Below are 13,752 nucleotides of genomic sequence, written 5' to 3'. Positions count from 1 at the left end.
TGGTCTTATTCACTTAGCAATTGGGCTATTGTGATCCCCTGCTAAGAATATCATAGGCATATTCTACTTATTACCAATGAGGAAACCATGCAGCCTACATTTCTTTGTGCCTGTCTTGCTTCACTTCATATAATTTTTTCCAGGTCTTTCCATCTCCTTATGAATGGGGCAATGTCAGAATGACATTGTTTAGGTATTTTAAAACATCCACAGGAAGGAAGAAAGTAGATCACAGATGAGAACACACCACAGAGCTCACTCTGGAAAAGATCTGTCCTGACAATTGGTGTATCTAGAATTAAGCCTGGGTTTGACAGACCATCATCAAATCCCTCTGCCATTGAACTAATGGTGGTAATGATTTTTGCTAAGGAAGTGAATTTTGTACTGGATTTCTTTCTTGCCTTGTACCAAAGAGAAGAGGCAACGGGACTAAAATATGAAACACTCATTAAGGATGACAGCTTCAACTGCAAAAAATAGCACTGTGAAGTAATGCCTGATAACTGAAATGCAATGCATGATCAGGCTGAGACCAATATTTTGATGACGGACATGTGAACTCTAACTTCCATCACATACCACCATTGCAGTATTGACTAATTCCTCACTTAGAGGAAAAATTATTTATTAATCATCTGTGATATATCTGTCCATTTTCAATGGTTTCCAGGCCTCTTTAGTAAATTATCCAAAATTCACAGTCTAGTTTAGCAAATAGTTTTAGTATATACTTAGTATTCAGGACCCAAGATGAAAATAAATATGAACACATTCAGAATCCCCTAATGCCAAAATGTATAGCTTTACAAAGACTGCTAAATTGTATAGGGAATCAGGAATATGAGACATAAAAGATATGCATGCACACAGGAGTCACTTGACAACAAAATTAAATTTAATCATCAACAAAATGACCCATAAAAGGGAGAAGAAAAAGGACACAATGACTACAGAGTCCTCTCTAGAATCACAAATATTTAGATTTTAATTGTAACCCATGTAGTGGCTTCATAGAGCCAACAAAATTAATTGGCTGGAGCCACAATTTGCTTCTCTAAAGATGGAGATGATCCTGTCTGAGTTGGGGTAGGGGAAAATACAAACCAAAGGAAGAAAAAGTTAAAACACAGTAATAGACACACAGCCTCTTCTCAGAAAATGGTGATGAGGAAGATATGATGATGAGGCTGGCCATCATGATAATATATAAAAATATATTATCATCTTTCAGTGGTTTCCTTATGAATACAGGGAAGGAAACCCTCCCATGTGCTTCCCTCAGAGGAACCTTATACTTTTCCTCAGCCCCAATCTGTTATTTGGAACCACACTGAATTGTGGCATTTATTAATCACATTCTCTCAGAAAGTTAAGAAGGAAGGCCTAGCCACTGACAACATTTGTCTATATGAGAGCAAGGACAATTGAAGAAAAATCTTACAGTGAAGTTAGAAGGAAGAAAAGGAAAATTTAGTGTCGGCATAAACTGTTTAAATCATGTCCATGACTGGTCCTTGAAGTTTTAAGAGTCATTAAGAAGATATTAGTTATATTTACAGATTGTGTGTCAATTTTGACAATTATTTTCATTCATATTAAGGGTAAAACTTTCAATGCATATTTTAAACCACATTGCCTAAAAACAATAACATGATCAATTTGGGTTAATGGTGATAACCTAAAAACAAGGATGCCAAATAGAAGGGTTTTTTTCCCCTCATTTTCTTCTATATTCAAATTATTTACTCCCTTATCAGAAACCAGATAACCTCATATGGAAGCTGAGGAAACTACTAGGAACCTACTTGATTTTGTGTCAAAAAGAAATGGTAGCACAAATTCATAAACATTCCAGAAATCGGTCATTTGGGCTTCAGGGTTAATTACAAGGTAAAGATGTAAGTATTTCACCAAGACTAGTTCTATCCTAGGGCTGCTTCTCTACAGTGTATTTATTCTTAATAAAATTTTCCTAATGAAGTTCAAAGTCAACCTGGGCAGGAAAGTCCATGAGATTAATATCTCCAATTAAGCACTACAAAAGCCAGAAGTAGAACTGTGGCACAGTAGTAGAACACTAGCCTTGAGCATACAAGAAGCTCAGGGATAGTGCCCAGGCCCTGGGTTCAAGCCCCAGGACTGGCACACACACAGCAAAGTTCCTATCTAGAAGAGACAATATGTCTTAGGATTAGGGGATATGAAGAGGACAGTCAGTGAGCTATGCTAATGTCAAGTATTTATTATGTTTTCTTTGGATCTTGCCTGTTGACTACTACAGAGAAGCAGGCCATGGAAGGGTTAAAACACATGGCAAATCCTCCTGATCAGGAGTAATGAAATGGTTATAATTGTATCTGCTCTCCAAATGACCTATCCCCACAAAAATTCTCCAACTCTTCATTTTAACTTCAGTTGATAGAAAATAAGAATTATAAATCAAAACAAATTCTAAGAGACTGAGCAGAGCTTTATTCTGATTCTGTCACAATTTAAAACACAGTCTACCTGTTAGCTCTACCTGGCCTAGCTTTTCGTCCCTCATGAACAATTGGGCATGAACTTATACCAGGTTTTTTCGTGAAAAGTCTTGTCTTGATTGGGAGATAGAAGTTGAGTTGAATCCTTCCTTGCAGCTCTTAGTGTTTATTTTTATACTGTAAGTCTGTGAAAATGAAGATGTCTTCAGTTTGAATCTACATAACATTCACTGCCAAACATCTCATTTAATGCATATGGCCTTCAACATTCCTGTACAATAAAGATCAGTCATTGTCTCTCTGCTAAAAAAATATAAAAATAAAATTTTCCTAGACGGGAATTATTTCATTTTTATTTTTGTCTCAAAGTAGTAATGGATAAATGAACATCTAAGCATTCATAAACTAGCAGATAAATAGTTGGGGAGAGTAACCTTTGGTGATTCTGTTTAGATCAGACAACCTGTGTATAAATAGCCCATCATCTTAGTGGGCATGTATGAATTTACTCTGCTTTTTGTATTTCATTTTTTCATATTTATGAACAAGATTGTTATGATCTAAATTACTTTTCTATCACCTTTTAGCTGAAAAGATATAAGTAGGTCATTATGAATAAATCAAATGACCTTGATATTGGGAGAATAGTCTCAGATACTTTTACTACAGAAAAATCACAAAACTTCAAATTCTTTCTTATCTTGCAAGCAAACTTGGAAGGACAAGTTGTAGCATAGAAGTATAGGTTAAGGACTCCCATGCCCTATTCACGCTGAGGTAAAAGAGATGCATTGACCAAATTGGAACATCTAGTAAGAGTACTAAACAGAGGGTTGCAAAAACAAAAAGAATTCCAAAAGAAGATTTTTTTTTGCCAGTCCTGGGGCTTGACCTCAGGGCCTGAGCACTTTCCCTGGCTTCTTTTTGCTCAAGGCTAGCACTCTGCCACTTGAGCCACAGCATCACTTCTGGCCATTTTCTATATATGTGGTGCTGGGGAATTGAACCCAGGGCTTCATGTATAGGAGGCAAGTACTCTTGCCACTAGGCCATACTTCCAGCCCCAAAGCAGAAGATTAATAACCTTACTCTACACTCATCAGTCCATGTGGGCTGTTGGCATTAATACCATGCATCAGTGAGAAGGAGGATAAACTAGGATGCATGGAGAAGAAGTAATGTTGAAGATTAATGAGAGCAAATGTTTATAAAGCATATAAAAGGTTTTGAAACAGTAACACTTAGAAAACTGTTGCTAACCAGTCAGGAGATATATATATATATATATATATATATATATATAGAGAGAGAGAGAGAGAGAGAGAGAGAGAGAGAGAGAGAGAGAGAAGGAGAGAGAGAGACACACACACATATATATATACATATACATATACATACATACACATATACATACATATATACACATATATATGTGTATATACATATATATACATATATATACATGTATGTATGTATATATGTATATACGTATATATGTATATATATACGTATATACATATATATATTTATATATATATTCCTGAGCAGAGGAGTAATAGGTTGGTGATCTCATGTAATTCAGGTCACATAGTCCAAATAGTGTTATTAGGAAATAGAATTACTGTATACCCACCTTTTCCCCATTCCCCATCTTAAAATTGATTAGAAGCTACAGGATGCCAGAAATTTGGCTCCATCCAAAAAAGAAAAATGTGACACTCTTGTACAAAAATGGAGTAATCTGCTTTAGGTGAAGTGATTTTGAAAATCACTGAAGGTACTTGAGTTTAATCAAGTGACCGCTTGGCAAAGATGCTTTAGAGGAAAGATAGGACTGAATATATGTCAAGAAGTCTGTGAAGACTCATAATTCTAACTTCTTTGGGGTTTATAATAAACTTAAATTTGAATATATTTGGGGAAGTCATGTACTGTGAGATATATCACAGCTCCTACAGCCTGTGGGCTGTCACATCCAAGAAAACTCTTGGCTTTGCGCCTGGATTCAGATGGTACTCCAGTGATACCTACACCAGATGACACCCTAAGGTTTTATGATCCCAAACATATACTTCAAAGCTATATATGTATTACCTCCTTTATAGGTCCTTCCTGGGGAGCTTGCTGCTAATGATGATGGTGACTGGTACTCTATCGCATATGGGACAATCCTTATCCCATAATTCTATCATTAGCTGCATTTCATGATGGTGGACAAGAAAGTGTAAAGAGGTTAAAAGACTTGCTCTTGATTACTATGAGATAAATCATGAAAAGTATTGAAAATGTCAATTGCTAAATGTGTTTCCATCTTATACATTTGTGTATGTCTTTCATGTCACTAAGAAAACAAATTACCTAAGGATGAAAGTCAAAGTTCAGCCCTATGTGCCTGATGCAGTCAAAACATAATTCCCAGAAATATCCCCATATGCTCTACTTGAAGTAAGGGATATGCTATGGAATGGAGTACTTTGAATAGAAATAGCTGTGAATATTAATGACATGGAGATGATAATCATTGTGGAATAAAGCACAAATAATGTTCAAGGTTGGCATGAGAATTATGGGTATTTTAGAGCTGCTATATAGCTAAAAATAAAAACTAGTCCATAGCCAGTCATCTGGTGGCTTAGGCTTGGAATACTTGATACTCAGGAGGCTGTGATTCAGAAGAACAAGGTTCAAAGCCATCCTGGGAAGAAAAGTTCTTGAGACGCTATCTCCAAAATAATCCACAAAAAGCTAGGTGGGAGGCATAGTAAAAAAAAAACTAGCTGTGACTGACTCAGCTGGTGATTAAGGAAAGGGCCCAGAGTTCACCCCCACATGTGTTTTCCATGTGCAAGAACATTCATTGATTTTTGAGCAGTGAAGTGAGAACAGACTCCAGAGAACCAGTGAAATAGATCCTTTAGGCTCTTCAGCACTTGAATCAAAAATTCTATATAGAAAAGCAAGACTCTGTCTTGTATCTCTAACTAAATAACTAGCCCTGATTAAGTATACTTAAACCAATTACATTCCTTTCAATAATTTCCTAAGAATCCCATGTTTCTTAAAAACTTCTTTAACTTTTATATTGTATTGCCTCTTTTCCAGGGCCCTTTTGTTATAAAAATCTAAAATTTGTTCAGTGTCATATTGGAATTCAGCAGTCATTCTCCATAGAGATTTTAAAACCTTTTTAACTTTAATGTTAAGTAGTTGTAAAATGGGGTTTAAGTTCAACAAAATCAGAATACCAATTTTAGAAGAGTTAATTAAAAGTTTCTTTTTTTAATCACTATCAATTTCCCTCAAGGAACATGCAAAATGTAATGTGTTTTTACTACAAAAAGATACATTCACTAGAAAGTCCCAAACTGGTCAATTGGCCTTTCCTCCCAATGTAATCTCATAACTTAGTGAAAATCAACTATCAAAGACAATTTCTGAGAAATAGTGAACATGTTAATTGTAGTCCATAAAATAGAGACCCTTCACCTGTTTTGTTTGGTACTAGTAAAAGTATAGTACTCTTGTCTCTCTTTCACTCTCTTTGTGTCTCTCTCTCACATACACATGCACACATAAAACTGTATAATTTTATTGCTGTATAATTTCAGTTTGCTTTCACTTGTTAAACATCTTTATAATTAGTGATAAATTATGATATAATTCAGTAAAAATTATATCAGAACCATATCTATCACACCATACTGATTTTTAAAACAGCTTACAAGTAGCATTCGCTATATCTAAATCAAATCCTTCCATCTCTTGTTTTACTTACTGGAACTTTCATAATACCACATAATTTATGGTGATAGAGTATAATATAAATGCTTCACCTCTACCCAAAATAGCTTCAGTAATTATAAACATAATACCTCTTAATTTCATCATGCACACACCATCTAATGGACCAATTATATTGCTTTAGGCTCTAAATAGTTCTCAATGATTGAAGGATGCCACAGGAATAAAAACATAAGCTTTAGAAACAGAATCTATAGACTCATTCTCATGGTATCTGGAAGTAGAAGTGTACACATGTGTCACTGATGGGAATCAGACCCATTAGTCATGTCTCCTAGGGGGCCACTCTCACACACACAAGACCTAAATCTGAATCTTCAACCTGGATAAAACAGAATATGTAAAACTGATTATATGATACAAGAAGAAAAACCTACATATCCTGCTAATACATTGCTTTCCTAAGTAACAAAAATAAAATCACTGTAATAAAAGAAACCAGTTAGCTAGCTAAGTCATTCCAACGTTTCAGGTAGCTTTCTTCCTCTGGCCTCAACACTGGCCAAAATACTTCCTAGCAATGCTATTTATTTTAAATGTATCTTTGAATAAACAACTGAATTGTTATCTGTGGTCTTTTCATATTTAGTCAGGAACACTGTTGGATGGCTGCAAGTGTACCTTCCACATAGCACAGCATATAACACAGAAATAGTATCAGCAGAAAGCAAGAACCTCATTTCACCAGCTAGTAAACTCAGCAAAACTACCCTGCCAAAAGTGCTTCAAGCAGCAAGAGGACACAGAGCCTTGGTTTAAATGGACAAAGGGAAATGCTGCTAAGTCATGAGAAGACTAAAAGTGGACATAACACAGGATGGTCACTGAAACACCAAGGTCATAACCAGACTCTGCTTTAACATCAAGAATCTGTTTAGTGACCTAGTTGCTGAAAATAATAGAAGAAACAAGGGTGGGGCAATGCTCTTACTCTCTCTGGAGAAAAAGGGAAGAAATTGCCTCTGGCTGGTGAGAGTATCAGTGGTACACGTTGATGAACTCCTCCCTAAATGAACCAGCACCTGAATGTTGTCTTTCAAAACTAAACTGTCTGGGTATTATTATATTTTTTAAAGAAAGAAAAGAGGGGCATGAAGCTCAGTGTGCTGGTGTTGCTCAAGGTCATTCTCCTGTTCAGAAGAGAAAAGGAAAAAAAAATGACTGAAATAAATTAATCTAGGGGATGAGAATCAAATGCTAATTACATTCTTCCTGACTATCTGTTCATCCTGTGTGTTCAAAGGAGATCCTAATGTTTCTATTATGCTTTTCTTATTAATAGCGATTAAAGAAAGCTTATAAGAGAGGAAGCTTTCTCTAGGACATTCCCTGTCCACACCTGTCTGACAACCCATCAGTGAGCCAGACCCACTCTGTCTGTGGATTGTGCCAAACTGGGGAAGTAGATTCCTGTCTGGAGCACATTCTCCAGACAAGTAAGAAAACAAGAAAGGCAGAAACCTTCATTTTCATTTTTCTTTTCTTTTTTTTTTTTTTTTTTTTTTACAAAAAATCAACTGAGGAGTCTCTATACATGAGGCCTTGGGCTAGGAACTATATTTGGTTCTGGCATTTAACCTAATTCCAACTCATGAATGAATCACAATGTTAAGCATGAGTCACATCATAATCTCCCTTTAGGTTTTGAGAATTCAACATCAGGTTTAATGTTTTTGTTTTGCCTTCCCTGAATATGGGTGCACACAGACAAGAATTAACTTGCAAAAGACAGAAACAATAGTCAACAACAACAACAAAAAAAAAAAATCAAAAGGAGAGCAAAGAGAGATACCCAGAGTGGTATTTTCCAAGTAGTTATATTCACTACCTATGTTCGGCAGCTTTCCTTTTACTTGGTCACCCTCTAAGCAGACATTACTTAATTGTGAACCTATTGGTGTGATATGAAGATGGTATAATTTCTGTTGTCATAATATTCTGGGTAAATTTAAGGAATAAAGGAATGTCCTTGTCAACTATTTAAGTATACACTAGTCAGCTCTCTTTAGGATTTTCTAAAGTGATAGAGTAATTGTATTTGCTCTCACTAAAAGAGAAAAGAAAAAGAAGAAAAGGGAATTAAAGGGAAAATTGTTTTCAAATTTTTCAAGAATCCTCACATTCTTTTTTTTTTTTCTTTTTTAGTCTATTTCATTTATCTATACTTTTCAATGCAGGCAATCCTATTTTCCCCCTTTGGTCTTCTGAGGGTAGAGTGTGGACCTGCTTTTCTATTCAAGTGGAGTTCCCCTTGTTATCCTTCCTTAGAGTTGAAAGTTACACACTAAGCCTGCCTGTTATAGTGGCTTTCCTCCCCTTCATGCTTAGTAAATATGGACTGGGGTATGTTAGATTCGTTGATATTATAGTAGCATTCTAAAAGAAGACAAATCAAGGAAGGGCGTGGATGTCTTTATCAAACTCAGAAGACCATGACGGAAGAAGATAAAGGACAAATGGAAATCTAGGAAATTATTTTGGTATATCAAGACATTTTTATAGCTATGTTTTTAAATATTCATATGGAAGGGGGAGGAGGCTGGGGTGGGGAATGAGGCTGTGTAATCAAAGGCCGTCAGACACCACAGCCTTCCCCAAGCCTCTCCCACTGCCTGCGTTTTCTCACACCTTGGCCATGATTTGCCAGTTGTCTGCTAGGGGGCTCCTGCTGAGCTCCTCAGCCCCACCCTAGAAAGTGTCAAAGCCAGCCTGGAAGCTGCCTTGGCAGAGCCCAACCCCCAAAGCCTGCTGCATACATGGCCTTGTAGCACCACCAGCCTGTAAGGGCTGCTGCAGCAGCCCAGCCCAGACTCCAGAGGAGTTGGGAACGTCAGCTTGTAGGGACTAGAACAGCCACTGGCCAGCTCACAGACTGTAAATGCCATCGTATGGATATCTATAGAAACGCAGCTAGAAGAAGAAAACCAGGCAGCATGGCTACCACTTCCCCCACCCCGCCAGAGCAACCCTGGTCACTGCCCCCTGGAAGTACATCATGGCCAGATCCACAGAGCCAAACCTCCACTGAGTACTGACAGCAGGCAGCACCCCCAAGGAGGGAGACAAATGAGCACTCCTTAGCTGAATTATTCAGATGGTCTTCACTATGCAATAAAACATTGATGAGACTACTTTGGAAGAGCTTTATCTTGTTAATTCTAATGCCCTCCAGAAGGGGGTGAAATTTTCTGCAGGGGAAGAACTGCAGAGGAGATGGGGAAAGAAAAGAAAGAAAGGAGGTGGAAGAGGAAAGGAGGTTTGGAAGTTCACTGATCATGTCCAGGAATCTCCATTTTAACATATCAGACCCAGTATGCTAATTAGGCAGTCACAAACCCAGCCCGCTCCTGGTAAATCAAAGCAGTGGAAAGTAATTCCAAAATGCCTATTTATACAAAAACAACAAACACACAATCACAAGCCCCTCTCCACAACCTACATAATTAACCTGGGGTAGTGCTAAGTGCTGGCTAAGAAGCTGGCCTCATTTTTCTAGATGTAAAAAGCACTTCTCTCATGGATGTATTCCGCTACATGAAAGCAAGCCTGGCAGTTAAACACCATCTACCTCAACACACACCCTTAACAATGAATTCTCTCCAGAGCAAAGCAAGTTCCAAGAAAACTCAATTTCGAAGTCTCCGGATGCATAGTAATTTGCAACTACTGAAAAGGATTTTTGCAAGCTTGTACACAACAAGGAAAGAGGGGGAAAAAATCATGGCACCAAGAGGCAGGTAAAGAGGGATCAAAAATGATCTCTGGCAGAAATAGCAGGTGGAAACCAAATAGCCACTCTTCTCAGTCTACTATCAGGGAGGATTGAATACCAAATGATCTGTAGCACCCATAGCCTAAAGCAAACACGGAAATTTTAATCTCTGGCACCATCAGACAGGTTCAACAAGCCTAGCTCCAAATATATATGTATATATATGTATATATATACATATATATATATATCCATATCCGTAGGGTGGAGCATGTCCATATTCGTTTAGATTTCACTTTACTAGATTAAGAGAGCTCAGGTATAGATTTATTTTTCATCTGCTAGGAATTGTATTACCACAACACAGAGAGCTGGCGTCTTTGGATACCCAAGCCCTCCTTAATGATTTTTCAAACATTAATAAGTAAAGTAGCCTGCAATGCAGATGAGACACTAGAAACAAGACCAAAAGGAAACTACGTGAGGGAGTAGGCGTTTGGTTGTTACCTGGTGCCACTAGGGGAAAAGACGGTCATAGGAGGACTTTCTGCCCGCAGGTACAATCCCGGCAAGGTGGCTCCAGGTGGCTTTCACAGTCGTGCGCGTGCCTCGCTCGTCACTTCGCTGCCCTTTGCCATAGCTCAGCACCCGCATCCTAGGGAGTGGGAGAGGTGGCTCCTGCCACTGCCGCCGCTGCCTGCAGGTCGCGCTGGCTGCGGGATCCGCGCGGATCGCCCCATGGAAGCCGGGGCTCTGCGCCCGGGGAGCGGGCAGAGGCTGGGCGGCCGCGCACTCACACACTCACACACACTCGCACACACTCATCCGGGCGCGCGCGCACTCACACTTGCACACGCAGCACTGCCTCGAGAGGGAGAAGCAAGGAAGGTCCAGGTCGCTCTCCAAACCACCGACGTCTAAGCCCAGTAGACCCCCGGCAGCAAAGAACAGCGTCTCCTTCTCGCCTGGCCCTGCGATCACGTTTCCTTCAAGTTCTCCTCCAAACCAAAGCCTCGCAATTCAAGAGCTGGTGACATTTTGGTAAGGAATAGGGAGCCCGGCAAGGGCTAGACAAGCGTCAGTTTTGTTTTTTCTTTACGCAGTTTGAAAAGCAATCCTCGTTATCTTGTTAGTATAGTGAACCAGCTCCAGCTCGGAGGGCTGAACTTTCGTATCCTTCTCGCTGAGCCAGCAAAGTCTGGATGCACGGAAGCAGGACGTCTGCAAGCCCCCCTCTTGACCTTGCCCTGTACCTGGAAGCCGGTTAAGACCGCCGCTTTCCAACGTGTGGCTCCAGTGATCCTCGCACGGGGGTCCTCAGCCCCTCGGCGGCTCTAAATCCAACCGGGAAAATGCGTCCGGGCGTCCCCTGCGCTCCCGGAGAACCAGAGCACGGGGAGTTCACACATTGGCTTCTGGGCAGTTGGATAAAAAGACAGTCGAATGCATCAGATAGGCGCGCGCACATAGCACACGCGCACCAACACACACGCACATACACACGCAGCTGGCAGGAAAGCGACTAACGAACCACAGGAGAGACGCCAAGGCGACTGGAAACGGTAGCAAACAGCTACAATCTTGCAAGGCCACGGAGGGTCAGCAGAGGTTGATGAAAGTCTTGTCAGGTCTTTCAATTCTGCCTGTCGTCTGCGTGTGTATTTCCAGAAGGGTTCTTCAGCCTGCCCCACCCCCGTCCAGTGCGCTTTTTTTTTCCTCCCCTGATAAAACCGACCGTGCTAAATGAATTACATGGGTGGCTTGTGCTCATAGCCTGGAGCTCCCCAAAGTCAAGAATCCTAAGGGATCAGCTAGCTTCCAAGCCATTCCACAGGCTCAAGGGAAGATGGAAAACCAAGCTCACACAGACATGCACACACGCCTGCACACACACGCACACACTCACACACAGTGCCCGCTTTGGGCAGCTCTGCACACACTCGCCGCCTCCCTGCGCGCCGCTGCACACAGCGCCGTGGGCGCCCCGCCCGCGGACCACGTCGCCAGGGCGAGTCCGCAGCTTAGGCGCGGGGCGGTGAGCCGGGCTCCGAGGGTGCAGACGCCGCCCCGGCAGGCCTAGGACACCCGCTTGTCTCCTCCGTGCGTCCGTGCCACGGCGGCCGCCTGGCCGGGAGGAAATGAGCTCCCCGCTGCAGCATGGAGGCGGCGGCGGCGGCGGCGGCGGGCGCGCGGCCGTGAGCCCGGCCCTCGCTGCAGTGACGAGATCGGCCGCACCGCCCAGACCCCGAGAGTCAGGCGACACCCTAATCCGGGCGGCCGAGCCGCTCTCAATCCTCCCGAATCCGGGTCGGACGTGTTCCGAGAGCCGATTCACCCACCGGCGCGCGGAGAGGGCCAGCCTAGCGCCGGCGAATCCCCGGGCGGAGGAGGCGCGGGGGCGTTGCAGGCAGGGGGAGGGGAGACCGTGGGGTGCCCAGCGGAAGAAAGCCAACTTCCAGGGGCTTCCCTCTTCTGAGGAGGGGAAAAAGGAAATTCGCTGCTCGGATCACCCCCACGGTCCCGGCGGTTTTGGGATAAAGGCGAGGCACCGGGTCAGGCCAAAGCTGTTAATGGTTGTGGGAAAAGTGGTTAGAGCTAATTCAATCCTGAAAATCTGATCTGGACTTGGTGTTCTCAGTCACCCAAGGTGGGCTTCCAGTGTCCCCGAGGTTGTAGGTGGGTGATCAAGCTTCCTAAAACCGGAGAGGATTCTCAAAAGAACATTTCCATTAGGGCATCCGCTAGCATCAGGCATGTGCAAAAGTGGCCCCTGCGGATTACATTTTAGTATTCTAAGCTAAAAGAGATCCTGACTGTCATCATAAACCAGGCCTGACCACGAAGGGGGTCACCAGCTAGAGGAGGGGGCGAAGCAGCAAGGAGGTGTGGCACCTGAGAGGACAGCTCAGGGCCTTTCAGGGAGGGATCTCCCTAGATTAGGGACTGGGGACTTCCCTGGCTTTGCTTGTGATTCTGCTAGGAGTTTCAAGGGCTACTTTATTCCTTAACCTATCTAGATGTCCTGCAACCGCCCCGCCCCCCACTCCGCCCATCCCAAAATGCCAGTTAAGTAAAAGCCTTCCTTGTAGGAATCCCCCTAAGACAATCCGTCTGGTTTTTATTCTCAGGGAGGATGCTACCCTTTAGCTTTCCTAGGGCCCACCAACCAATGCTCATCAGACTGCCCACTTTTCCTCCCAGCTCTGGTCCTGGGGGTGGGGATGGGTTGAGGGTTGGAGAACCAGTCTGAACCCCAAGCAAATGGAATGGATGGGAGCCCTCCCTGGCCTACTTGGTCAACACTCCTGCTGCTTTGTCAGTGTCCTAATATAAAATGCTCGCGATTTATTTTATTTTATTTTTTGCCACTTATAAGCATTGCCAGGCTCTCCTGCCGCTGCGAACGAGGGCGCGCAGGCTCCAGCACTCCCACCGGCTCCCCCAGAGGCGGGCACTGGCACCCACGCGTAACCAGGACTCACAGAGCCTCCTCGTTAGGAAAAGAACTCAAAGAGTGGATTACTTTAGATGTGAACTGCTTTCATCTCCCTTCTGTCCTGTTCCCTTTCTCCATCCTTACCCTGCCCATCCTACCCCACCCCGGTAATCCTTGTCCAGTCCTAGGTTTAGGAATCCGCAAACCCCTTCTGAATGTTTTGCTTCGGGAGCATGGCTGGGGTTGCAGTTCCCGCCGCTCAGCCTCCATCCCCGTCGACGACTGTTGCCGGGGTTCCAGGCTTCAGGGATCTCGGCAGA

The 13,752-nt window shown here is 42.3% G+C and overlaps 1 protein-coding gene across 1 annotated transcript in view; it reads right to left on the bottom strand.

The window, feature by feature from the left end:
• Positions 1-11,879, bottom strand: part of Lrfn5 (leucine rich repeat and fibronectin type III domain containing 5) — a 245,242-nt gene extending 233,363 nt beyond the window's left edge. The window contains exon 1 of the mRNA XM_048362461.1: positions 10,504-11,879. The gene's annotated coding sequence lies outside the window, so the exon portion shown is untranslated. The remainder of the gene's footprint in view (positions 1-10,503) is intronic.
• Between the last annotated feature and the right edge of the window lie 1,873 nt (positions 11,880-13,752).

This window comes from Perognathus longimembris, chromosome 14 (assembly GCF_023159225.1).
Source record: "Perognathus longimembris pacificus isolate PPM17 chromosome 14, ASM2315922v1, whole genome shotgun sequence".
NCBI lineage: Eukaryota > Metazoa > Chordata > Mammalia > Rodentia > Heteromyidae > Perognathus > Perognathus longimembris.
Note: the sequence above shows the minus strand (reverse complement) of the source record. Positions and strands in the feature narration are given on the sequence as shown.